The 26,712-nt window shown below is 35.3% G+C and overlaps 1 long non-coding RNA gene across 1 annotated transcript; it reads right to left on the reverse strand.

Annotated features, from left to right (window-relative positions):
* Positions 1-88: 88 nt before the first annotated feature.
* Positions 89-25,680, reverse strand: LOC118193049 (uncharacterized). The gene is made up of 3 exons (XR_004758873.2): positions 25,516-25,680; positions 22,984-23,110; positions 89-509 (listed from the first exon to the last, which is right to left on the reverse strand). It is a non-coding gene; the product is annotated as an uncharacterized LOC118193049 (long non-coding RNA).
* Between the last annotated feature and the right edge of the window lie 1,032 nt (positions 25,681-26,712).

Below are 26,712 nucleotides of genomic sequence, written 5' to 3' on the forward strand. Positions count from 1 at the left end.
AATCAAATTTTAAAATACAGAACAATTATTTTCAAAATTGTAAAATGAAAATCAGAATAAGATACAAGATTTTATTTTGAAAAAAAAATCAGTTAGCTAACACAAAAGTCTTTTTTCGGCCAGTAAAGTACAACTGCTGATATTAATATAATTACAAAACCTCTCTCGTATGTTTCTATTTTGTGAGTATTTTCTTTTATCCGGACAATAATGCCAGTCATACAATTTACATAAACACCACATACTAAGTTTTATTTATCACATATTAATTTTATTCAAAGTAATCGTGCAGCATAGTCAGGTAATTTAATATTCCATATTATTCTTGAGATAATAGCTTCTTTTATTAGAATACTAAAATTCCGAATAAAGATAGGAACTCAGGAAAAAGTGGCAGAAAATTCCTAATTCTCAAGTGACTTAAAAAACTCATCAAGAAGCTGGCCAAGAGTACGATTGGAGTCCACTTCGGTCATTGAAAAAAGCAAAAATACAAGCAGCAAAGTTACCTAAAAATAAAAATTAATATCTTATATTTTTGTAACAGATTTAAAAAAATAAAAAACAAAATCCTCCGTGTTAAAAATTTATTCCATAATATGATGCCAATCTGTTGATCTAACTGTGTTCATCTGTGTAGTAATTTTTACATAAAACATCTTCATGTACTTCAGATGCAACCGAAGCATCCATTTCATTGCATGTGGAGAAATTAAATTTTTATTAAACAATTCGTGATTTTCATCCAGTGTAACAGATAAACCCGTTTCCCTTAAAACTTCTCCCACGGAGCATCCCTTCTTTTACATATGCAGCTAGCGTGTGCTTTGGTATAAAGTAACTTAACCTCATTTGGGAAACCGAACTATACATAGAAAGTTAACGTAATAACATTAAAGTAATCCTACCCAAAGATTGTAGAATTATCATTGAGTATGTTACAAAAGCAATGCCCTTCATTGATGCTTTCATTCATAAAATATTTAACATGCCTTTGAGGAATAGAAAAGTCGCTGAAATATGCTAGTAGGATATTAAACAGGTTCATAATGCTGAAAAAATATTAATTTTGAAGAGGATTCCGAAGAAATTATCACTTCAACTCTTAAGGTCTAATATCCAGTCTGTTCGTACTGACTACAGGTAAGTGTATAAGGTATTTCTCCCACTTCCCTAGCGTGCCTTCGTGGTGTAACGGTAGCACACTGGGCCGGTATTCCAGAGGTCCGTGGTTCGATTCCCGGCGAAGGCGATTGCATATTTTTCATCTTCTGCTTCCAATTAACCTAACGACTCTACAAGTGTTCTTTTAATATTTATATATAAATCGAAGACTTATTGTTTTGTTTAATGAGAAAGTTATCAAAGTATTGACATGATGGCAAAGTATTGACATGATTCCGCATTTTCATTAAATAGTGTATTGCATATTCCACCAGTTTTTTGAAATAAAAAATAAAAAGCACTTCTGGGTTTCATTCGTTTCTGAATTAAAAAGCATTATAGCAGGCATTTTGACTATCTATTAAAATCCGTCACGAAGCTACATCAGGTATATATGAACTAACTGAAATGGGAGATATGTGCCAGCGGTGTACTAAGTTCATTCAAGAAATACTTGAAAGTGAAGGGTGGTCTATCGGATACGCTGGATTTAAATTTCCCACCATTTTTTTTATATTTAAGTTGCCCATTGTTATTCTTAAAACCCATTACCAAGTTAGCTGAAGTTTTACAGAAACTACGAAAATTTGATAGAATTCTGGATACTCATATTTCACTTAATGAGTCCATCGTTCGGTTTGTTTTGATTTGGTTCCTCCGATTATGACAAAGCACTCGACGGCTTTCTGCCTAAGTGCACAGATGCCTTCGTGGAAGACATTTTAATAGAAACAGGCTCGTATATACGTTACGCAGGGGAAAACCACACAAACGCTCATGGAACCAACACGTTCGCTGGGATTCAAACTCCTAGAGTCCATCGTTCGAAAGTTAATATAAAAAAATTGAAAAAAACTATTTCGGCTTATGGACAGTGATGTGTCGTAGGCTTCATAAAGAAGGACTAGGCATAAGAAAAAGATAATTTTTGAATGGTTAAAATAACAAAGGTAATAATATATACAACATCCTTTCGAAGATGGTCTTCTATGTGGACTTGCAGTTTTATGAATTGAAAGTAAGGATTACCACCAAAAAAAAAGTTTAAAAATTATAAATATTTATATCATTAAAAATAGCTTATAGTTATATCATATATAAATATTTATCTATATATTTAAATGTTAAAATGATTTATTCCAGAGACAATATTGAAATGAGGTTGCCTTCCCTGCACAGCTTGTATACTAAACTGTCTCGTAAAGTGTCGCGTACGCGCAATAGATCTCTCAGTGCAACCGCTTCGGCTACACAGCGTTTCTCACTCTGTGATATTTTAGAAAGTATGATTATCATTGGAGAAAATTCTCTGTTACATTAAAAAGTTTACGATTTTATATTTCAGCCAAAGATTTTTAAAGATTTATTAAAATAGAATAATATAATATAAAAATTATTTTATTTATCATTAATTAGTTGCAATTTATATTTCGTAATGGCTTTTACACATTTATATTATTTTTCTCATATTTATTATATTAAGAATTACGCATTTTAAATTTTAGCTCGTTCATAAAAATTTCAGTTATGTTGTCAGTTTAGCAAAAAATGTTATCTATAAGTAACTAAAGAGTTAAAGATTTAATAATGAGCTAAAAAAAACTTTTAAATTTGTAATTTTTCAAACAAGTAAAATGTTTCAAATCCGGTTCTCAAATAATAGGGTAATTTCATAGTAAAACTTAGATAAAAGTCTTGCATTGTTATTAAACCAGATCTTCACTGCATTGCGCTGATCGTTATCAACTTTTGTTTACTATAAACCAAGAAAACTAAACGAAATTAATCTTTCATTCACTTAAAATAATATGGTTATATTAGCACACCTTGTATATTACTCCTATTTTGAGAATATTTCCCGCTGTTTTGAATGCTGATGATAAATTACAGTAATGTGTACATACAGCAATTAAATAAATCACAAATGACGTTTAATAAACTCGTGTTGCTCGTTTTTGTAATCGAACGAAATCAGTTTCCTATGTTAGCCTTTTATAACTATCCTTTATTTCTTGAATAATTAGGATGCTACAGAAGTATATGATTTACCACAGTTAGTTATAGGATATGGACGAGGAACAGGGATGTTCCTCTTTCTGACAGGTACTCTCAAGCATCTTAAACGTTGCTGCCAGGAATATCATTCAGCCGTTCTTCCGTTGTAATAAGGAAAATTCAAGGCACCAAAATTATCTGAAAATTCAAAATAATTTTTAACTAGCTCAAGTTTTAATTTTATCAAATATGTAACAAAAACATTCTCTGTTAATTCGTCAATACATTTATGTAATCCCTTGATATTTCAACGAAATTATCAGTATGTAACGTTGCGCGCCTCCAACTTGCACGCAACCAAGAGGTGACTGTGGAAACTGGATAAAACACCGAGTCTTGTGAAGGGTTTAAGTCCCTTTTTATTCAACGTAATAAATTACAATTGCGTGCTCTTGACGCTTACAGACGGCGCCAACTCGGCGGTCAAATAAAAATAATCACCTGAAAAGAAACTAAAGACAAGACTCTAACTACGAGGCTCTCTAAAATAACTAACTCACCGCGTTTTACAATACCGCTGCTAATTCAGCAGACTTGAAGCTCCCTTGAACGGTTAACACTACTTCCCGCCAAGTACATAGGCCGAAACGCGGGGTTCTTCAATTTCTCGCTAACTACCTTCGCGCTCGTGAAGTACGAATTTCACACACCGAACTTGTTTCCTTCCTATTTAAATCATAATACTTCCGCTGATAATTTGAATCCTTGCGCGTTCTACTAAAATTTACATATTCTGGCATTGGCAGTTCCAGGGGAAAGTAAGGCTTGACAGGAAAGATAGTTTAAACTTAAAATAAATGTTAGTTAAAATAAATATAAACCCTACATTTGCCGCTGCCAGAATTTGGAAAACTTGGAAGCAGGTCCTACAAACGACCTGTTGTAAGTTTCTCTAATTCTGAACTAACTGGCGAGAACCTCGTTTACACAAAAAAAATCTTATGTAACAATTTGTATACTAAAATTCTGTTGCTCGTTATAAAGCTCTCTTCTTACAGCAACTTTTCCTGGACTTCATCAATCAATCTTGGTCTTTCCTTCCAGCATCTGGAAGGAAAAAGTATCAGTATCTTTCTACATACATTATAATTTACACTTTCTTGACACAATAAATTTTTGTTTTTAACGATTCGTTTTTCTTACTTATTGCTTAATTCACATTCATTCAATTTTTCAAGCATTAATTTAACTTTACCCTGGCTCTCCACCGTGTGTGGTGTCAAACGGGAATATTCGTGTTTTAGACTTACAACACTTTCCCTAACCACCACGATTTGTTAGAATTCAACAACCAGCTAGACACACCTTACTCGACATTCTACAACTCCATGAGCTACTTTAATAGTCTTAAAAATTCAAATGTAGGTAGAGAACCCTACAAAACACATTCATTCTAACTTCCCCCTCATTCATCTTTAAACATGCAGGCTTTCGCTCTAAAGCATGACTTTATCTACAATTTAATACTTAAATTTTGACTTCATTGCTTCTAAGCATTCACTTTTAGCATCTACAATTTTATGCTTCTAGACTAAATTCTACTTTTACATAACATTCAAGTATTTACATACATTTACAAAATTTTAATACATATGCTTTTTACAATTTACCATAAAATGAATAAGAGAAAATAAATTTTTACTTTACTCATTCTTCGCCAAGCTGACGGCACTGAAAGTAAAATTCTTATTAATACAAGAATACGAAGTTATTTTTATCTTCGGCCAAATTTTGGCTTTAACATAACAGAATTAGTCTTTCGACCAACAGAAAATGCTTGTTTTTAGCTTTTACACTTAAAGAAAATAATACTTTTGCCTTAGCTAAATAAAGTAAAACAAAACTAAGTCTCAACCGAGACATATTGACTTTCGTCAAAACATAGAACTTCGTACTTATGCATAACATTTCGGAACAAAAGAGAAAAAAAATTATAGAAGGTTTTAACTTATCTTTGAGTTTTCGATGCTTGAAACTCCGTCATTTGTTTTTGGCAGAATTGGTCCCAAGTTAGAGGTTTCATGGATGTTAATCTTCTCCTTACTGCCCTCCGAGTGTCGTCCACCTGACTTTTTCTTTTGCGTCCTCTACATGCTGGCCTCTTGGTGGAGTAATCGTCTGGTTGTTGGCATTTCCGTTTCTACCTGGGACGGCTGGTCTTGACGTCCTCCAGTCTGGAGTCCTTCTTGAATTTCTCCTGTTCCTCGTATTTTTGTGCCTCCTGTTGCCGTTTCAGTTTCCGGAACGGCGGCCTTGCTGGCACCTGACTCTGTGGCCGTGTGCGCGTTCTCCTTGATGTATAATTTTTCCTGCAATCCTTTGTAGGTGGTGTTTTTCTCTTTACCACGGTTTCTTTACCCGGTGCATCTGTATTTTTGTTTTTCTTAAACGCTGGAGTTTGAAAATTATTTTTTCTTTTTGATACCGACGTCCGGGTTGTAGAAGTGCTAGGTCTCTCTTCAGTTCTCTGTTTCTTGGGTGGTGGAATAGTTGTTGTCTCTGGACCTTCTATTTCGTTTAGACTTGACTCCTGCAAGAAACTTTTAAAGATTTCAAAATCATTTGGATTATAGTATTTTTTCACCTGGTCGGGACTTGCTTTACAGATTTCCTCTCTCTCGTTCTTAAGATATAAGACTACTCCTTTGATTTCCTGAATTACATAGGGGCCTTCAAACTTTGGAGCTAGCTTTGCCGTAAAATTGTCTGGGGCACTTGATAAAGAAAATTTCCGCTTCAATACTTTATCCCCAACTTTAAAATCTGCTTCACGGAGTTTTCTATCATAATATATTTTCTGCCTATTTCGTGCTGTATCCGAGGTTTTAAGCGCCTGATCAATCAACTTTTGCACATCTTTTTGTTTAAACTCCTGCTCTCTTTGTTGCACAAAGAATAATTTATCTAAAGGCGTAATTAATTTTCGGCCTAAGAATAATTCTTTGGAGTTTTTCCCGTAGTATCATGATGTGCCGTTCTTAAAGCATAAGCTAATTCATTTATGTAGCCATCCCAGCGCTTGTGATGTGTGCTCACGTAACTGCGAATTATTTTTACTATGTTTTTATTAACTCTTTCTGCTATGTTAGCCTGTGGTCTATACGGAACCATTTTGATATGGCGTATGCCAAGTCCATTGCATATGTTTTCAAATATTTGACTAATGAATTGTTTTCCGTTATCGCTAATGACTTTTATCGGTGCACCGTATTTTAAAATGTATCTGTGTAAGAATGCATCTGCGACTGTTTTGGCTGACGTGCGTTTAAGAGGAACAATTTCTATCCATTTTGAAAAATGATCTACTATTACTAAAAGAAAACGATTTTTATTTAACTCGCTCTGGGGGAAGGGACCAAGAAGATCTATGCCTAAAATTTCATTCGGAAATGTAGCGCGAATGCTATTTAAGTACACGGCCGGGCTGTAATTAATATCATTTATTAACTGACATTGATTGCAGGACCTGACATACGCCGTTACTATTTTGTATAATTGCGGGAAATATACCGCCTCGCGTACCCTTTTTAAAGTCTATCTGACCCCTAGGTGGCCCGCTGTTTTTGCTTCGTGCAACTCCTTCAAAATGCTTAATCGAAGCGAGGCTGAGATGACTGGCTTATACTCAAGATTTTCGTTTGTTGTTTTCGTATAGAATAATAAATTATCTATTATTTCATAGTTTTTTGCTCTATTTCTTATCGCATCGATATCTGTATGCTCAAAGCTTTCTGGGTCTTTCAAATAAGCATAGATATTTCCAAATTCAGGATCAGCTTTCAGTTCCGTATCTCTAGAATCTAAAATTTTTGAAGTCAACACAGCGCATTTAAGTTCATTTCCTTCATCGTCCAGTTTTATACGAGAAAGTGCGTCAGCTACATTGTTTTCCTTACCCGGTTTATATTTTATTGTGATATTATATTCTTGGAGTTTTAAAGCCCATCTTATTAACCTGGGCGTTAGGTTTTTCCCCGAGTAAAGTCTACCAACAGCCACATGATCCGAAAAGACTGTTACTGGCGATTTGCCGAAATAAACTCGAAATTTGTGTACAGCCATTAATACGGCTAATGTTTCTCTTTCTGTAGCTGTATAATTCCTTTGTGTCTGATTCAACGTTTTACTAAAAAATGCCAGCGGATGGTTATTTTGCATAAGAACCGCACCCACCGCATAGTCTGACGCATCTGCTGCAATTTCCAGGTTTTCGTCCCCCTCCGGGAATTTCAAAACAGGGGCATTAATAAGCGCTTCTTTTAATCTTTCAAAAGCTGTGTTAGCTTCCGCTGTCCACGTAAATTCAGCCCTTTTTCTTTTGATTACTAAGAGTGGTTCAACAATATTAGCGAAATCTTTTATGAAAGATCGATAGTAAGAACATAATCCAAGGAAAGAAGAAAGTTTCTTGGCGGTGTTGGGCGGTGGGAAATTCTTAATAGCTTTTATTTTTGAATCTTGCGTTTCTATACCCTTTTGCGAAATTTTATAACCGAGATATTTAAGTTCTTTAGTTGCGAACTTGCATTTTGAGGCGTTAATTGTAAGACCGGCCTCTTTTAATAATTTAAAAACTTGTTCGAGGTCATTAATGTGTTGTTCCAACGTATTACTCGTTATAATTATATCATCTAGATAAATTAAAGTTGATTTTCCTAGGACAGGCTTTAGAACAATGTCCATATCTCTCTGCAATGTTGATGGGGCCCCACACAACCCAAAAGGCATGCGTAAAAATGCATAAGTGCCCGATTTTGTTATAAACGCGGTTTTATGTATATCTTCGGGTCTCATAGCTATTTGATAGTAGCCAGACGTTAAGTCCAAAGTAGACATATATCTTGTCGATTTGATCTGTCTAATGATCTCGTCTATAACCGGCAAAGGGTAAACTGGAAATTTGGTAATACTATTTAGTTTTCTGTAATCAATAGCAAACCTCCAAGCCCTTTTATCCGAAGGAGGAAACTCGTTCTTTTTCCTACATAGTACGACTGGACTCGCGTACTCACTATTTATGGGCGTTATTATTTTATTCTTTAACATCTCCTGAATATGTTCCTCGATGATTACATCTTTTTGTTTGTCATAGCGATAAGGTTTAGTCCTACAAGGTTTTTCGGCATTTAATTGAATCTTATGCGTTACTATTTGGCAGTTTCCTGGTTTTTCTGAAAACAAATGAGAAACATTACTCACCACTTGCTGTAATGCTTTACTTTCATGGTCATTCAGATGGCTAAGGTCCATTTGCGGTGTCTCCACAGGTTCCACCACAATCTGGTCCATCTCCAACACCACGGAACTATCTTGAAAATTTAATTTGGCCCTCGCGGCCCTTAAAAACTCCATACCTAAAATAAGAGAATGTTGCAGATCTTTAACCACAAAAATTAATACTTTGAGACTTTCCTCTTTTACCTGTAAGTTTAATGATAATTTCCCGATGCAGTGACATGTTTTTCCTTGCGCCGCTATAATTTCCGTATTTTTGGTTTTAAATAATCGTACCCTATAAAAATTCTTTTTGAAGAAATTTTCACTCATAAAATTTCCTTCTGCTCCTGTATCGATGAGGGCTTCTACTGGTACATCGCCAACCAGGACTTGTATAATTGGTAGCTGTGAGTTTTTTACGATGACCGTATTTAAATGTCTATTTGAGGGTTTTTTTAAAACTTCCGGGGTCTGGACCCTCCCTTTCACAGGCCCCTCTATTCGTTTAAAGCTTTCCTTTCAATATGTGTCTTCTGGGTACGCGGATGTTTATTTTCAAATTTTCTTTTTGGGCCTTGACCTTCGAGTTTCGATGCGTTAGCTTGATAGCTTTTTCCCCCATAAGAGCGATTTCCATTTCTGGTTTCCTCCTTTGAAGATTTTCTTCGGGTACTTTGAGAATATGTTTTCCCTCTCGCTTTTTCCGCTATTCTGCGATTTTGAAACTTCACCGCCAATTCGAAGAGTTCCTGCAATGTGCTTGGGTTTCTAATTTCAAAGTAGTCTTGAACAGCGGGTAACAATCTTGGTAATATTATTTCAATTATCTCCACATCGGGTTTCTTCCCATACAGCATATCCGTTAGCTTGATTTTTCGTAGAATAAAGTCCGTCAATTCTGCTGTATCCCGTTGATAGAAACTATATAGTTCGGCTTCCAGCCGTGCGCGATTTTTCACTATGGGGAAGGCCTTTACTAACGATTTTTTGAAATTTTCAAATATATATGTCTGGCTTCCAAATTCCCCTAATAAAAATTTGCCTATGTTTTTCCACCATAGCGCGGCCTGTCCTCTTAGTGCTGATGTGGCGATGGCAACTTTTTGTCTTTCAGGCACAGGGTAGAGCTGAAAGTGGTTTTCTAGACCTTCTAGAAATACCGCCACCGAATTTTTTCCGTCGAAATGGACGTTTGGCTTGATTGATGCTCTCAAAATCTGGACCAGGTATCCAAATCCTTCTAATTGGCTTGTCATTTCTTGGTGTTGTCCAGCGGCTTCCATCCAATTTTCGGCCATTTCAGTTCGATAAGTGTTCGGGCGCCAATGTAACGTTGCGCGCCTCCAACTTGCACGCAACCAAGAGGTGACTGTGGAAACTGGATAAAACACCGAGTCTTGTGAAGGGTTTAAGTCCCTTTTTATTCAACGTAATAAATTACAATTGCGTGCTCTTGACGCTTACAGACGGCGCCAACTCGGCGGTCAAATAAAAATAATCACCTGAAAAGAAACTAAAGACAAGACTCTAACTACGAGGCTCTCTAAAATAACTAACTCACCGCGTTTTACAATACCGCTGCTAATTCAACAGACTTGAAGCTCCCCTGAACGATTAACACTACTTCCCGCCAAGCACATAGGCCGAAACGCGGGGTTCTTCAATTTCTCGCTAACTACCTCCGCGCTCGTGAAGTAAGAATTTCACACACCGAACTTGTTTCCTTCCTATTTAAATCATAATACTTCCGCTGATAATTTGAATCCTTGCGCGTTCTACTAAAATTTACATATTCTGGCATTGGCAGTTCCAGGGGAAAGTAAGGCTTGACAGGAAAGATAGTTTAAACTTAAAATAAATGTTAGTTAAAATAAATATAAACCCTACAAGTATGTGAGTCTTTAACATAATAGTACGCAGAGCGTTTTATGGACAAAATGAAAATGTCATCTGAATATCTTCTAAATGAGACATGTCATTTCATAGCATATGGAAAAACGAAGTTCTACGAACTCGCTTTTTTCAAATCCCCATAGATATCACAATATTCTACCTATTTCGACATCCATAAAATTATTTTAGTCATATACAGGATGATTATGCGAATAAAACGGATGTTTTAGTTCATGATAAGTATCTAAGGCCATACAGTTCGACCCCAAAGGTTTAGAAAACATGAGCACGCATGTGCAGTTTCGATCGTTTTATTTATACAGTAGATACACAATAGAATAATTAAGACCCATTATTTATAAGTATTATTCCTCAGCGACAAGCTACAGTAACAATTACTTGACAGCAATTACTTTTAGCTGTCAAGCATACTGCGCGAGTCGGTATGTTTTCTACCCTAGCGCAATTTGCTAAAATACCAGCTTTTTCTAATAACAGTTGACTAACCTCCATCCCAGCTTTGATCGATTCACCCCGTGCAATATTTGGCTTAAATATTTTGTTTTTTAGTGTGATATTGTTTTCAAGTCGAAACTTCTACCGTTTTCTGTTTAAGAAATTTATTATGAAATTTATTATTTGTCACATAGTGATGTGACAAACTTTTGGTAAAGACCCATTGTGAATTTTAAAACATAATTTTATTAGTAAATTGTACCTGTTATAAAAATTCATTTTGGATTTGGTTCTTTAGCATTCTGATTATGCATAATAATACTGAAAATTTAAGTACTTTCATTTAAAGTATTAATTTCCTCTATGTTTAAGCAATGATATGACAAATTATTATACATATTCTGCATCGGTCTAGTTTTTAAGCGGATAACAGCAGTAAAAATGAATAGGGAAGAAATGAGATGTTAGAAGCCAGATGAGGGTATTGTAGCCCAATAATGCTGCAGTTCCTTTCATAGATGCTAGAGAGGTTTCGTATGTCAGGACATTGGAAACAAGGTGAGGATTCCACGTTTACACACACTTCATTCACTGCTGAGCTCATTGCACGATTCCTGCGAGGTGTTAAGTGATGAAATCAAATACTGTCTGCTTTACAGAGCGCATCGTTCTGTGAAAACAACAACCGCATGAAATGGTATAGTTGATAAAACCAGCTGTCCAGAGTAGCTCGAGCTCTTCTAGACTCTATCCATCGTGATGAAAGAAGGCAACGAGGGCTACATGAAAATGCTTCAGACATTTACCCCGCAGCCATCGGCCTGTGCAATTCTTTCCTATCATAAGGGATGCGGCGTGCGTCGTGTGATTTACTCAACACAAGAGCTCTGCCATTCGCCTGCAGCAGTTGGTACCATTACTCATTGGATTAGATAATACGGTTCGGATATTCTTCGTACAGTGGCAGTACGATCTGGCATAATGAATCAATCAATGTTTTTCTATTACCAATGAAATCCGAGATAGTTTTTATAACCGAGTTGCTCTAGTTGACGGCTTACAGTCTTTGCGCAAACGTTCGACGAAGCAACTGCATTAATATATGACGTAATTTGATGTATGAATGAGTTTCTTGCTATCGATAGGAATCAATTGAACTTTCGAACACCTCAGACATCAGTCGTTGGTATAGAGCCACATATTGCATGATTCAAAATTCTGCTTTTTGCTTTTGAGATACTGTTTGTACGCTGCTGCTATAGCACTACATGTACACTAAGCACGTTTCTTGCTGTTGAAATAAAACATTCGTCCTTGCGAGCGCCGGTAAATTTTCCGTGATCAAACTCGCTTAGATCGCTGCGTTTATCCATGATAATAATCTCTGAAGTGCCCATGAAATCTCTAATATAATTTTTTTCTATAGCACAGATGATAGCTATTGGCTTGCAGATCATTGATTTCCATTTGTTTTATTTTGAGAACACTTTTGTAAGATATTGTAAAATGAAATTAATTATTGTGATATACATTGGTTTCCGTAAAAACTCTGAAGATGTTAGAAAATAAGAATTGCTTAGTAAAACTACAGTATGCAAATTAATGGCGCTGCAATCGAGATAATCATCTTCGAGGAGCATAAACCAGCATGTTTCAAAGCATTCCCTGTAATACTGAGATAAGAAATCTGGGATAGCCAAGTTGTAACAAGGATCTCCAGGTATCATTTGCCCTAAGAACTATGATGGAGAGCTATTGAGAGATTAGAGGCAGGACAACGTTAGACAGAAGTGACGAGATGGCTAAATGTAAGTCCTTCTGTCATTCATAGACTTTAGAAACAATTTTTAACCACAGATTCGGCATCCAGGTGGTTTAGCCAAGGATGAGCAACTGCTACGGCGAGCGCTGATGACCGATATTTGTTGTTAAGCTCACTTAAGACTAGAATCTCAACTCAGATCCTCCCTTGATACAGCCACTGAAAATTTGATGTCGTAGCCACTGAAATGTTGATGCATTCTTCGTGCATAGAAGGCTTTACGAAGGATGTCTGCACGCAAGGCGACCAGCCGTTTGCGTGCCACTCACATCACGTCACAGAAGGGAGCGTTTAATGTAGACACGTCAACATATCCACTGGACAGCCGATCAATGCAGAGCTGTTCTCTGTACGGATGAGTCCAGGTTTAACCTCCGACGCTAAAGTAGGCTTTACTTAATTTAGAGAGAATATGAAACCAGTTATCATCCATCAAATATCCGTGAAAAAGATGCATACGGAAGAGGCAGTATCTCTGTTTGGGATGGTATCTCTCTAAGTGGACGCACAGACCTTTCCACGTGGTACTATGAATGCCCAGGCCTATGAAGATGATATTCTTGATGCTTATGTGCTCCCTTATGCCACAGCAATAGGTGATGATTTCCTGCTATAGAGCGATAACGTTAGATCGCACAGGGCTCACATCATAGATGGTTATCTTCAGCAGTAAACTATTCAGTGCATAGAGTGGCTAGATCAATCACCGGAGCTGAATCCTATCGCGCATGTTTGGGATGCTTTAGGAAGATATATAGCTGCTCTCAGTCCTCTTCTTCAGACACTTGACACGCTTACAACAGCTTTGCAAGAGCAATAATTCTCACTTTGTACGGAACTGATAGGCCGCATAATTAACTATATCACATATCGCTATATGTGCTGCATTGCTTATAGGAGAGCTCATACTCCAAATTGAAAATAATTTTTCTATACCAAACTGAAACATCCGCTTTATTCATTTTATACATATGCTAGTTTCTGTAACACCCCGACTTTTCGGTAATTTCTTTTCATGTCATTTCATACCTTACTATGTATTGTATACTGTGGCTCAGTTTCATTAAATTCTATATGCAACTTTTTGAGAAATCGTCATTTTTGTAATTTTTCCATAATTAATGATAACGAGTGTATTTAGAGATAAAAACAACTTTAATACCCGTTTTTATTAAACATTTTGACTTAAGTTATATATTTCATGGAGGTAACTGATTCTATCTGTCCTCTTGTATCGTATCAGTTTTCTCCACCTGAAACCGTAATTTCCCTTTTTCTAGATACGTTATTACCTTATCCATAATATATGAGACCAAATAGTTGTTGTAGCTAACCTCACTTATTTAACCAATAATTGAGAATAAAAGCACTAATTTTATCGCGGTAAGGACTGCAAGATTGCGTTTGTCGTTAACATGAGCCCTTGAACACCAAATAGATGACAGGAAAACTGAGCACAATTCATTCCCAGTTCCGAAGGAGAGCACTCAAGAGAACACTTCCAAGACTCTTTCACTCCTTATACTTCAAAGATGTTAATTTTCAAAACGTTGAAACAAAACTTGAGTAAAGATTGCAAGAGATTCATACATTTGGGCACTTAATATGCATCTTTCGTAATGCAAATTTGATAAAACTGTATATGATATTGCAAAGCACGCTTATTTCCTACTTAATATTCTCATTAATGTGTCAATAAAAAGCATAGCATACAGAGGCATATTTGAGGGCACATAATATAGGTATCACATGCGGTTATCTAAATTTCTAATTTGGTGATGAAAAAACCCTCAGACTTCTGAAAGAGTTTAGACAAGTTCAAAACTTGTCTAAACTTGTAACTTTAATAAAAAAACGAATTATGCAGAATTTCGATTTTCAGAAAACAGTGTAGAATATTCATACATGTAAAGAAAGCGAGTGTTGACATAAAAAGATTTTTTTAATTTAATCTTATTTGAAACTTTGTATTGTAAGGTTAAGCCGACTCTAATGTAGATCTAAAGTAAAAATTTTTGAACCAATAGTATATCTTCCTCGTAAATATAAAGCTGCTATACGAAACTTCTGTTGTAAATTATCTGTTGTAAGTCTTTATAGTATCCTTGAAATACACACACAAACACACGTAGCCTTATTCAATAAATCTTAGTGTTGATTGATTCAATTCAGTCTTTCCTGTGCATAATCATTGTACACATTCCAATACTTTTTATTGAACTATCATCTGTTTTATTATTTTCAGACATGAAAATTTCATTTCATTGTTAATTTTTCATTCGATAAATTGGGAATGAAAAATTACATTCACGAAAAATGTAAATCTGCATAAACCTTTATAGATAAAGAAAGCATTGAAATTTTACTTCTGCAATGAATAGAGATGAATGATGCAATGAACGAACTCTTTGTAACTGTCTTCTTCCTAACAGAGCAGAAGGAAAATTAAAGAACATTCCTGCGTGCAATCCAGTCATTTCCAACAAACCGTCGCACCTTATCGTACTGACATACAAGCCGGAGTTATGTATATTACGGAGTCTGTTCTACCTAAAATTCCCTAAAGGGATAAACTGATGTTGGCTTTTCCCGCGGCGAGAGGAAAATACAGTTAGAACAGAACGGAATGATGATATGGTAAGATTTATAGATTGATATTTAATATTTGTTTGAATCATGTTTGTTATTGTTTTCAGTAAATAATCAAAAGACAACTACTGTAAATTAAATGACTCAACAATTCAAAACGAAGAAACCACAGAGTCCAAAGTTAGAAAGCAAAAAAAGGTTAAGCTTCCAGCGCCCGTGGTCAGTGATGTCTCTTGACTTATAGAAGTGGTAGGAACAGAGACACAGAGGGAGTACAAGTTATTTGCTTCGGACTAAACTACGATTCAGTGACGTCCTATTCTCAAAGATTTCCTGTCGGTAAAAGCAAATTTTGTGGTATAATAAATAAAATGGTCTCGACAAAATACCTGACGTTTTCCTGCGGTAGGAGAACCCACACTTTTTCAACAGTGAGATCCAAATACCAGATATTATTTCACGGATACAGGTGGCCTTCGAAATGTTCTTACAAATGCTAGATAGGGCCTACGCCTGGGTAGTGAGCAGATGATAGGAGTGTCTAGACATGACTCAACCCTGGGCAGCCAGACTAGTAGGCGGCTATCTTAACAGCCGAAACAGCGCGAATAATATCTTTCTATAATACCGCACGTGGAATTCCTTTTCGGAGTAGAAATATATATGAAGCTATAGGATCTCATCCGCTTATAGTTTAGCGGTCAGTGTTACATGTTAGCAATGTTTGACAGAATTGAATGCTGTAAGCTATACCTTTGCAGACCATAATGCCTGTAAGGAGGAAGTGCATTAATCTTTAAGGAAGTTGTAATTGCACCTTTCAGAAAGAACTGACTACACGTAAGCGCCATTATCATCTGTCACTAAATGAAGGAGCATTCTCTGTTGAACACCCCATGTTATCAGTGCCCGTTGTTTTATGTTGCTATTTCGGTAACACTGCAGACAGAACTGGCAGTAAATGAAGTACACATAAGTGGCCGTAAGAAAGCAGATTCTCTTCTGTAAGGCGTTTTTAAATAGCTCGTGGCCATATAGGAGCTAATGCGTGCGCCTGTATAGTGTATAAGAATTTTATTGGATTTGATTTATTGGATTACGGCAAAACACAGTTGGGCTGTTTACCTTAAGAGAAAGATGCTTTCGATGATTATTTCATATTGAGATTTTACATGAAGAAATCACGCAACCTTCCACCATCCAGCCAGCTTCCCGTAGTTCGACTTGAAATGAACAGGGTACGGTGTCAGGTCATCATGAGATCCGTACGTATGTAATTAATGATTCTTTGACGCTTTCTTTTAATAGCTTTTCTGGTCCATTTCGAATTAGTCTCTCTTCTAAGTGTTCATATACGAGTGAACTGCTCCCATAAAAATTGGGAGGTATTGTTAGAAGATATAGGTAAAGAGCTAAAAGGAGCACCTTCCACCGTGTGATTCTCAGTAAAATTATAAGTAATATATCAATGTCTGTAAGTTACATAAATCGACATTTCTTTTATCTACTCGGCACTTTTTTTTTTCATTTCGTAGCTTTGCTTGCATCAGACAATGCTTTTTGCGTTATGTGTCACTGGCACACCGGTTTAAATGTGTGTAGGTTCATGTCTGTCGCTTTACGTTACATACTGCGGTCTTGTGCTATTGCACCAGACTTGAATTATTAGCCTCCGAATGAGATCAATAGCATATTATATTTTAGCTGTTTATGTATCTTTGTAGCAGTTTCTCTTTATAGCAAGCAAAGATATAATTACATACATTTCGTTTTCAATAAGTGCAATGGAACATTTGTTCCAAGATTTACGTCAGTTTGAAAACTCGCAAACAAACTGCGATCTATAGAACTGCAGAGACATGAGATTTTTTTTTTTTTTTTTTTTTTTTTTTTTTTTTTTTTTTTTTGAGCAGGAGACATGAAAAATGAGCAAAGATCTTGCCGGTACTCAAACACAGACCTCTCGAATACGCGCCGAGAGTGCTGATATCACGAAGACATGCTAAGAAGGCGTTAGAAATACCTTACAGACTTCGCCTTTTAAAGAGCGACTGGCAATTACGGGACCCAATCGTCAAATTCTGGTGGTGGAGAATCATCATCCACCATCTTTTTTAGTTCGAGCGCCACTGTAGAGACATAAGTTTTTTTTTTTTTTTTTTAAAAAAAAAAGCAGGAAATGTGAAAATAATCAATGCCATCGCCGGTACTCGAAAACGCGGCGAGCATGCTGACCATTACACCACGAAGGCATGCTAAGAAAGCGGGAGAAATACCTTATAGAACTACCACATATTTATGTAAATATCAACTTATTTAATGAAATAATATTTTTTTATTTAAAGAAGAAAACATTTCTTTTGAGGTTAGTTTATACAACTTATTTAATTTTATTCAAAGTGAGTTTTTTTATTATGTGTAACGGTATTGTTTCTATTCTAATGGTATTGTGTTTTTAGGTGAACCGTGCAGAAACCTATAATGGATGAGTTTTATTTAAATGTTCAGTGTTGCTAAAACTTGATGTCTAAGAAGAAAATACACAAAACAGACCATTTTAATTCAAGCAGAACATTGAAATGTCTTTGCTTTCCGGCTCAAAGAGAATGAAATTCTTCAGAGGGCCCATGACTTTAAAAGACAAAACATAACAGTGAGCACACGACTGTGCAAACGTGCTGCTCAAGCATGTCTTGGAAGTTTGTCTTTCAAAAATAATTCCTATTAAATCTTTTTCTAGCAATATTAAGATCCTGCCACGTATTATTTAAATGTTATTTTTACGATATAAATAGAACATCTTAATATTTACAAAAAATAATAATAATAATAATAATAATAAGGTGAAATGCCGTCTTCATAAGAATAATTATATTTTTCGTCTTACTTCCGTACAATAATGAAATAGGAAACCAGGGAATTCAAATAATCTCTATTTATATCTTATTGCTATACTTATAAACAAAATTTTAAACCTCTTTCATTGTGTGAAACATTTCTAAACTTTGCAAAATGAGCAGTAAACATCATGCGTTTTACATTCGTAGAACAAAATAGTCAATAATATTCTTAATAACTCATAAAACAGATAATACTCAAAACATTTCATTCAGCCCGTTGGCATACTAACATCTTTCCTAGGCTTCAAAAATTTCAAATAAAACGTTCCAGTTTATTATATGAAATGTAATAATCCCTCATATATACCTTCTGTAATGGTCACAACATATGACAAAATATGTAGTTTATTTTGTTCATTTTTATGTGTTAAGTAATACACTCATGTCCATAAATTAAGGATAGTTCGGAGTCACGCGAAATCGAACTCTAAAATAAATATATTCCTTGTAAAATCACTACACACATCTTCAAGAATCATATGCGAATCTCAGGAAGTAACCAGATGTCACCAATGGTACGTCACAATGACGAGAGTGCAAGAGAGTGATATATAAGGAATACAGGCAAAGAAGTAAAATTGTTCGCAGGCGCTTTATAAGCATTTCAGTGTAATAATCGAATAGTTATGACACAAAGGACGCATTTGGATGATTTTTTACGTGGTAGAATTATCGGCCGTCTGGAATGTATGTGGGCGTACCCAACTGGAAGTATCAGATGAACTTGGAATTGCCCAGAGTGTCATCTCCAGGCTTTGGCAACGATTCCAAGATGATGGTAATGTGAGTAGACGTTACAGCATAGCTCGCCCCAGAGTTACAACGCCGAATGAGGACCGGCATTTGGCAGTTATTGCCAAAAGAAACAGGCGGAGCACAGCCTCAGACCTGTCTCGTCAGCTCTCTTCAGCCACTGGTACGACAATTTTAAGGCAGACCGTGTACAGACGCTTAGGGCAGATTGGTCTATATGCTCGTAGACCTGTCACATGCGTTCCACTTACTGCAACTCACTACCGCCTGCGGTTAGCCTGGAGTAGAAAGCATACATTGTGGACACCGCAACAATGGGCTTGTGTGATGTTTTCCGACGAGTCCAGGTTTAGCTTGCAGTCTGATTCTCGCCGGACTTTCATATGGAGAGTTCCAGGTACCCGTTACCACCAAGAAAACATCATTGAACGACACCGTTACGGTGGTGCAGGAGTGCACGTTTGGGGTGGAAATATTCTGTGTTCCAGAACTGGCCTGCATGTTCAAATTGGAACCATGACAAGCCAAATCTATTGGGACGTCATTCTGGAACAACATGTACGTTTGTTTCGGGGCGCCATGGGCGCACAATTTGTGTTTATGGATGACAACGCCCGTCCTCACCATGCAAACATCGTAAGCGAATGCCTTCAATCGGAGGATATCACCCGTATGGACTGGCCAGCATTCTCACCAGCCTTGAATCCAGTAGAGCACGTGTGGGACATGCTTGTCCGACGAGTTGCAGCCCGTCAACCTCCTCCTACATGTCTACCGGAACTTTGGAGAGCATTGCTTTTTGAGTGGTGTAATATCCCCCAAGATCAGATTGATAATTTGATATTCAGCATGCCTAGGCGTTGTACGGACTGTATTGCATCGTCTGGGAGACATACAATGTATTAACAATCATACAAACCATGTAATATTGGTTTTTTGTAAATAGGTTTTTTTTTTTTTTTTTTTTTTTTTTTTTTTTTTTTTTTTTGTAATTTGCTCCAGGGATAAAAAATCGCTAATTTTTTTAATAATATCAAACATATAGCAACTTTTTTTGCTCTTCACCTTTTGTTTAATAAATAAGCTTCAAAAATAAGTCATATTTGTTTTGCTTCTAACTTTTCCTTTGCCTGATTTTGCATTATCCTTAATTTATAGATATGAGTGTATTTTAAGTATTCTGGCAAATTTAAAAGTATTATCATTTTAAAAAGCATGCTTATCATGGAAAAGCTTCTGTCTTGAGTTAAAATTTTAACTTTATAGTCTTTCTCTTCTCTTCCACATACACTAGAATAGATCCTATAATGACCTGGCGAATTCTCGCACAGACTTGAATAAAACAACTGACTCAGACGAAGAGTAAAAATAATCCTTTATTAATTCAAAAGAGTTAGAAAGCACGGTCTTTGTGCGTTACAAACGCACCGTTAACTTGCTGTGAAAATTAAATGTAGAATACAATGTAAGTCAAACCTAGAGTAAATAGTGCAAGATAGCACTTAAGTTACGCCAAAGAAGTGGACTCAGAGAACCTAACCAGCGTGATACTAAAATCTGGTAAGACGAAAAGGCTTACTATGCGTAACAGCGAAATAACAACGAAATGTGCGCTTGGCTAGCGGAACACGCTCTGAATAAACTGAGATATTCGCCCGTTTAAATAAGCACTTCACTTAACTTTAAATTTACATCATGGCGAGAGAATGTGAGGGGAAGTTGAGAAGTCTAGAATAGGTATCAAACTTAAAATTAATTTGTTATGCAAAATAAGAAAAACCGTACAACTTCCTCAGACTTTAGCCGAAGATAAAATAAATAAATAAATAAATAAAGATATTTCTCTATCCATCGTCAGTTAGGCGCAATTTATATCTCGCAGTGACCTTTACAAATTCATATCCTTTCTCATTTTCATTACGTTAAACCATAAGCATTTTAAACGTTAGCTGCTTCATCAAAATTTTAGTTATGTGGTCAGCTTAGGAAAACTGATTGTATCATCTTGATAAACATTTGATTTGGATGTAATTTTTACTTCCTTGTACGAAGTAAAAAGTAAGTATTGTAATCGCGAAAAGTTTCAGGCAGCATATTTCAACGAAAATATCCATTTTGACCGCTATCGAATGCAATTTAACGATGTTTTTGCGTGATATCTGTACATAAGGACAGAATAAAAGACTCGTTTCCTCCCAAAAAAATTATAAAACTGCTTTAAAATGAATTCTGAAGAGAATTTCTCGTGGCGTCTGTACGAACGTACTAGCCTCAGAACGTTGAAATTTTGTATATAGGACTGCTATAACATGTAGATGTGCACCTCGTATTTTGGTTGCAATCGGCCGCACCAAACGTATATAAATACATTTATATACATATCCACTCTGTTACCCGGCTCAGTGATCTCAGTTTCTTTACTCTTATATGTTTGTAAATTGTACATTTTTTCTTTAAAAATGATTGAATTATGTTGTTCTTACCTTCCGGTTAAGGTTTTTATGCCTTTAGTAAATCTGTATGCAATATTTTTAGAATTATCAACAATTTTAAAGTTGTTTAAGTGCCGCTAAGCCTAATAATTTTTTTATGGCTGTCATTGCTTGTTTACATTTGAAACAGCAGGATAGTGGATTTGTTGCCAATCTAGAGAAACTTAGCTTCGCAACAACAAAGATAACGCCTTCATTTATTATTGCGAATTAAATCATGCTTAGTCCTTTCTGGAATTTTTCCAAGGAAATAAGTGTTTAAGATTTACTTCGTAATTTTTAATACAGATATTTTGAGTTTTTATGTACTTTTGCCTTGTCGCGAAGTGAGAACTGAATTAATTGAATGAGAAATACTGAATCGTCTGTAAAAAATTGTTTCTTTTTTGTTTGGTTTGCTTAATTTCTTTTATATATAGTTTTATTTTTATTATAGTATTTGAATAGTTCATGTGGCAACGATTAGATAATTCTTCAAATGAGATAAATTTATATGCATCCTGAGTTATAATATGGACGAAATAAAATGCTGTTATGTGAACCTAGCGCCAAAGTGTTGCTATGGTAACAAATATAGTAAATTTTAAAAAGTGCATTTATTCAATTGTTCGTTTATGCGCTATCGACGAAGTAGATTTAATTCAATTCAATAAGTTTAAATGAAATGCAAGAAAAAATGCGATAATTTAATATTCCGTGAAAGGAAGTTATGTGGTGTACACATCAGATTTTTTACTTTGTAATCATATAAGGTATTTCTCCCACTTCCCTAGCGTCCTTCGTGGTGTAACGGTAGCACGCTGGGCCGGTATTCCAGAGGTCCGTGGTTGGATTCCCGGCGAAGGCGGATGCATATTTTTCATCTTGCCTGCTTCCAACAAATACCTAATGACTCTACAAGTGACGCCCGAGCTAAAAGGGTTGTGGATGATGATTCTCCGCACCTAGGATTTGGCGACTATGTCCCCTAAAACCCTAGTCGCCCTTTAAAAAGGGGAGTATATATGGTATTTCTCCCACTTCCCGAGCGTGCCTTCGTGGTGTAACGGTAGCACGCACGGTATTCCAGAGGTCCGTGGTTCGATTCCTGGCGAAGGCGGATGCATATTTTTCATCTGGCCTGGTTGCGACAAATACCTAATGATTCTACAATCATCTAAAGAAAAATTCGAATTTATAATTTTCCATCAAGTAACATTTTTCAGCCGGACTGAATTCTTGAATTAATTGATAATTTTACTGTAAAACCACAGCTTAATAAGCCTCGCATTGTTGTTAAATTCATTGCGCCGAAAACTTATGTTTACAAACAGTAAGCATTTTGATTTTCTTTGTCTAATATAAAGCTGAACACAAAAAGTAAATTCTTTTTTATCCACTTAAGATAATGTTATTATATTAATACACCTGCTTGTCACTTCTGTTTCGAGAGTATTTGATTCTGTTTGAATGCTGATGGTGCAAGTAAAACATAGGCACAGCTATTAAAATAAATCCCAAATGACATTTATTAAACTCGTATCATTCGCCTTTGTAATCAAGCAAAATATTAACCTTCTGCTAACCATGCTAACACTCTGAAGACAATCCTCTGTTCCTTTCAGAATTTCAAAGTTGCACATGCAAGTACCTGCATACATACCTAAGTAAGGATTAGCAACAGGAATTAGTATTGCTTGAAGTTTTCTTACAGGTACTCTATAGAGAGATGTATCATTGGGCCTTCCTTCTGCTGTGGAGTAAAAGAGAATTCCAAGCACAAAAATTACCTGGAATTTCGAAGTAAATATTATTTATCCCATGTTTTAATTTTATGCTATATGTATAAGAACAAAATTGCTGTTAATTAGTCAATATATTTATACACATCGATACTTCAGCGAAATTATCAATATATAATTATTTAATGGAATCATTGACATAATTGTATGCAGAGCGCTTTAAAGACCAAATGAAAGTATCATCTGAACACCTTCTAAAAGTACTTTTAATTCCAAATTTTAAATTTTACATTAGCTTCTTTCTCTTTAAATTGATTATTTCGCAATTACGGAATTACGGGGAATAGAATATTTTAAGTAATCCATGCCGCCCAAACGGGATAATGATTATTGACACTGACTACCATACCAAAGGGCCTGGGTTCGAATTCCAGAGAAGTCGTACAGGTGTTGTAAATGTATAGTGTCTTTGCAGCATGGGAGCACTCTAAGTATTTGGCTGAACTAAAGTCCATTTTGTGTGGATTGGGGATAAGGAAAGAGGGGGGAGATCATTTTAAAATATGTATCTGTGTGTTCTCAACTATGTATTTCTAAATGAGAAATTGGCACAACTTTTATGTATATAATGTATATAAGTTGCTTATGTGGCAGTCCACTCAAGATTATTGTAACCTAACTCTACATGGCACAATCTTATGTATGTTACGTAGCTATTTATGCAAGATGTCTTTGTAATCATTTTCGTAAACTATTTTTCTGTAACTTTCCTGATTAAGGACAATTGATGGCGTTTGGTCTTTCAGCAACTACGCTGTTGTAGTGGCTGCTTGTTGTTCTTTTTTCCACTGATCAGGCATCACTCCGTTCGGTTTCACCTTAGGTCGGAAGCCTGGTCAGTGGCGCATAATCATAGCTATAAGTAGGTCACATTAGTGTTAATTTTTCATTTGAGTGTTGGAAACTATAAATTTATTGTATTTAATAAGCATCCAAGAAATTATTAGTACAGGTGTATGCATCTAAATTATAAGTTATTTATTCGTTTAAATTCTTATCATTTAAAATATTATAAATATTTCCGAAATATACTTTTAAATTACAGAAGCTTCGTTAAACTATGTCTTTGAAAAAAAATCTATCAGAAAACTTGCAGTAACTTTGTTTCGAACTAACATAATAACAAATAAATAATAAACGTGCTTTTTAATTTCTAATTTTAAATTTTACATTGGTTTCTTTCTGTTCCAACCGATTTATTTTGTTTTATTTCGCAATTACAGGAATGGATTGTTTTAAATATGCTGCTCTACTTCGCCCAGCTGTTAATATAAATTAGCACTATGAGGTGAATGAGTGTTGATCGAATTGTAAACATGAGCTAATGCTATTTTTAAGTTTATAACTTAAAAAAAAAAAAAATCTGAAATTTTTCAGATTTTAAATTACGTCCAAAGGGGCGTTTTTTTAACGTTTTGAGTGTTACCTTTATTTATTAAATATCATGTTCTTTGCACTTAAACCATAAAATTCAGTTCAAGAGCAATATCGCAAAATAATGTTAAATTAAGCATATCTTTAGAATTTCCGATATACACAGTCTCGCGAGCTGGAGATAAAAGTATTTTTTTTTCTATATAACATTGCCATTTCTCGCTTTTAAAGCATTGAGTTTGTAAATCAAAAATTCGTTAAAGTTTTACAAAATATAAAATCTATAATAAAACAAATTCCAAATTTGGGATTTCAGATGCCCATATTCGCAGTAGGATTTCGTCATTCAAAATTCGATGGCTCTATGTACCATTGTTTTATCACAATGCGAGAAATAGACAATCATTTATGCAGATTTTTCATTATTTAATTTCTTCAAATATAATGCAGGACTCTAACATTTTGTGGCAACAGTTTGAAAAGTGAACCGACGTTTATGAGTCCGACGCAAAATGCCAAAACGAAAGCAATAGTCCTTCGGGACTGAAATCCCTTTGGACTAATAATTCTAAAATACTGAGCTGAGACAGTTTAGTTATGTCTCTCAGTCTTCTCGGAAATGACATGCTATTAATATTTGAAAACGAGAATTTTTATGAAAATATTAATGTATCCGTGCGATTTAACAAAAAAAGTATGATACGGAATAAAATTGTGATACGAAAAAAATTTCCTATAGTAAGACAAAGAATGTGGCAAAGAAGCACGCAAATAATTCAGTAACAATATTCGAATTTAATTTAACAAAAACAGATTTATATATGGATGTACTAAGTTTGTCTTATGTATTCCATTTTAAAATCCGCGATATTTTGCTAGAGACCTTTAGTGGAATAATACAGATTAAACTCGAAGTTGATTAAGCAGTATGAGTTTTCTGTGTAGTTATTACTTATTTTAACATATTTTAGAATGAACAAAAAGGATCTAGAGGTATTTTGATACAGAAAGAAATTTACCTTGATATATACCATCGTGTTCCAACGTACTCAACAAGGAAAGAGATGAGAATTACAAAAAGCAGTTTAAGTTCTGAAAAATCTGAAGGCTTCCTTTTATAGGCTTAATTTTTAGCATTAATTTCAACAAATGCTACTCGCAAACACAATGTATTGTTCTGAAGAATACGGATGCTCTGTTTCGTTTTCTCCAATATCATTCTGCAAATACTTTTCATTAATTTCCTATTATTTTGCATGAATTTGCGATTTTACTTTGTTTCTTTTTATTTACGTCCTTCAATGAAGCAAAACATTAATTCAGTCGTCTCAAACACAAAATGCATGTGGCCGCATTGACGACTTGAAGGCAGCTGCGGACCGTATGAACGACCTAAAAGCAACTGATGAACCAGATTTGTTTTAACAAAATTTTATTTTAATTTTAAATTTCATTTAATAAATATTTATTAAAACATATATAAACAAAAATAATATGGAAAAAAGTTAAGATTTATTGTGCTTATTTTTTATATGTAACAAATTTCTGTTGGTTACATTATCAGGTTCAGGGTTCCGCCTTACTTTCTTTGGGAACATGCAAAGACCTGACTCGGAACAGGGAGCTTACTAAAGCTATGTTCAATAAATGTGGGAAGTAGACAAGATACACAGGAAGGGTATACGAAACCCTTTATTTTTCACTCTTTACAATAATTTCCGGACTTCGGAATACAGAGAACAACCACTTGTGGTCTGAACGTAAGAATATAAAAATATTAACTAAACTCTAACTTAAATTTGGAATAATAAACAAGGGCCTACGTGGAAGATTGGCCGTATATTAACAGGAAGCCGTATGTAGTACAGAGAACTGTTAACACTACAATACGTTTAAAAATTATCAAGAGGATTAAACCTCTGGCCTGGAAGGCAACCAGCAACCGAGTAAAACTGCTAAGGCAAGCGGCCTGCTTCTACTAACTCCTTCCTCTCTTGCTTGGCAAAAAGCCACAACTTAAGTACTTGGCGTTCGCCAGACAAATTTGCATAAATAAGTTAAAGCTTTTAATTCTGGCCGGAAGTAGAAAATAAGAAGTGATAGTAAAGATTTAAAATAAAATAAACGTTAGTAAAACTTAAGATCCTTACATACTTCCCGCCAGAGTTAATTAGTTTGAAACTGAGGTCTAAAACGACCTTGTTGAAAACTTTTAG

This window comes from Stegodyphus dumicola, chromosome 2 (genome assembly GCF_044657685.1).
Source record: "Stegodyphus dumicola isolate Sdum_Otavi_A_Nest chromosome 2, ASM4465768v1".
NCBI lineage: Eukaryota > Metazoa > Arthropoda > Arachnida > Araneae > Eresidae > Stegodyphus > Stegodyphus dumicola.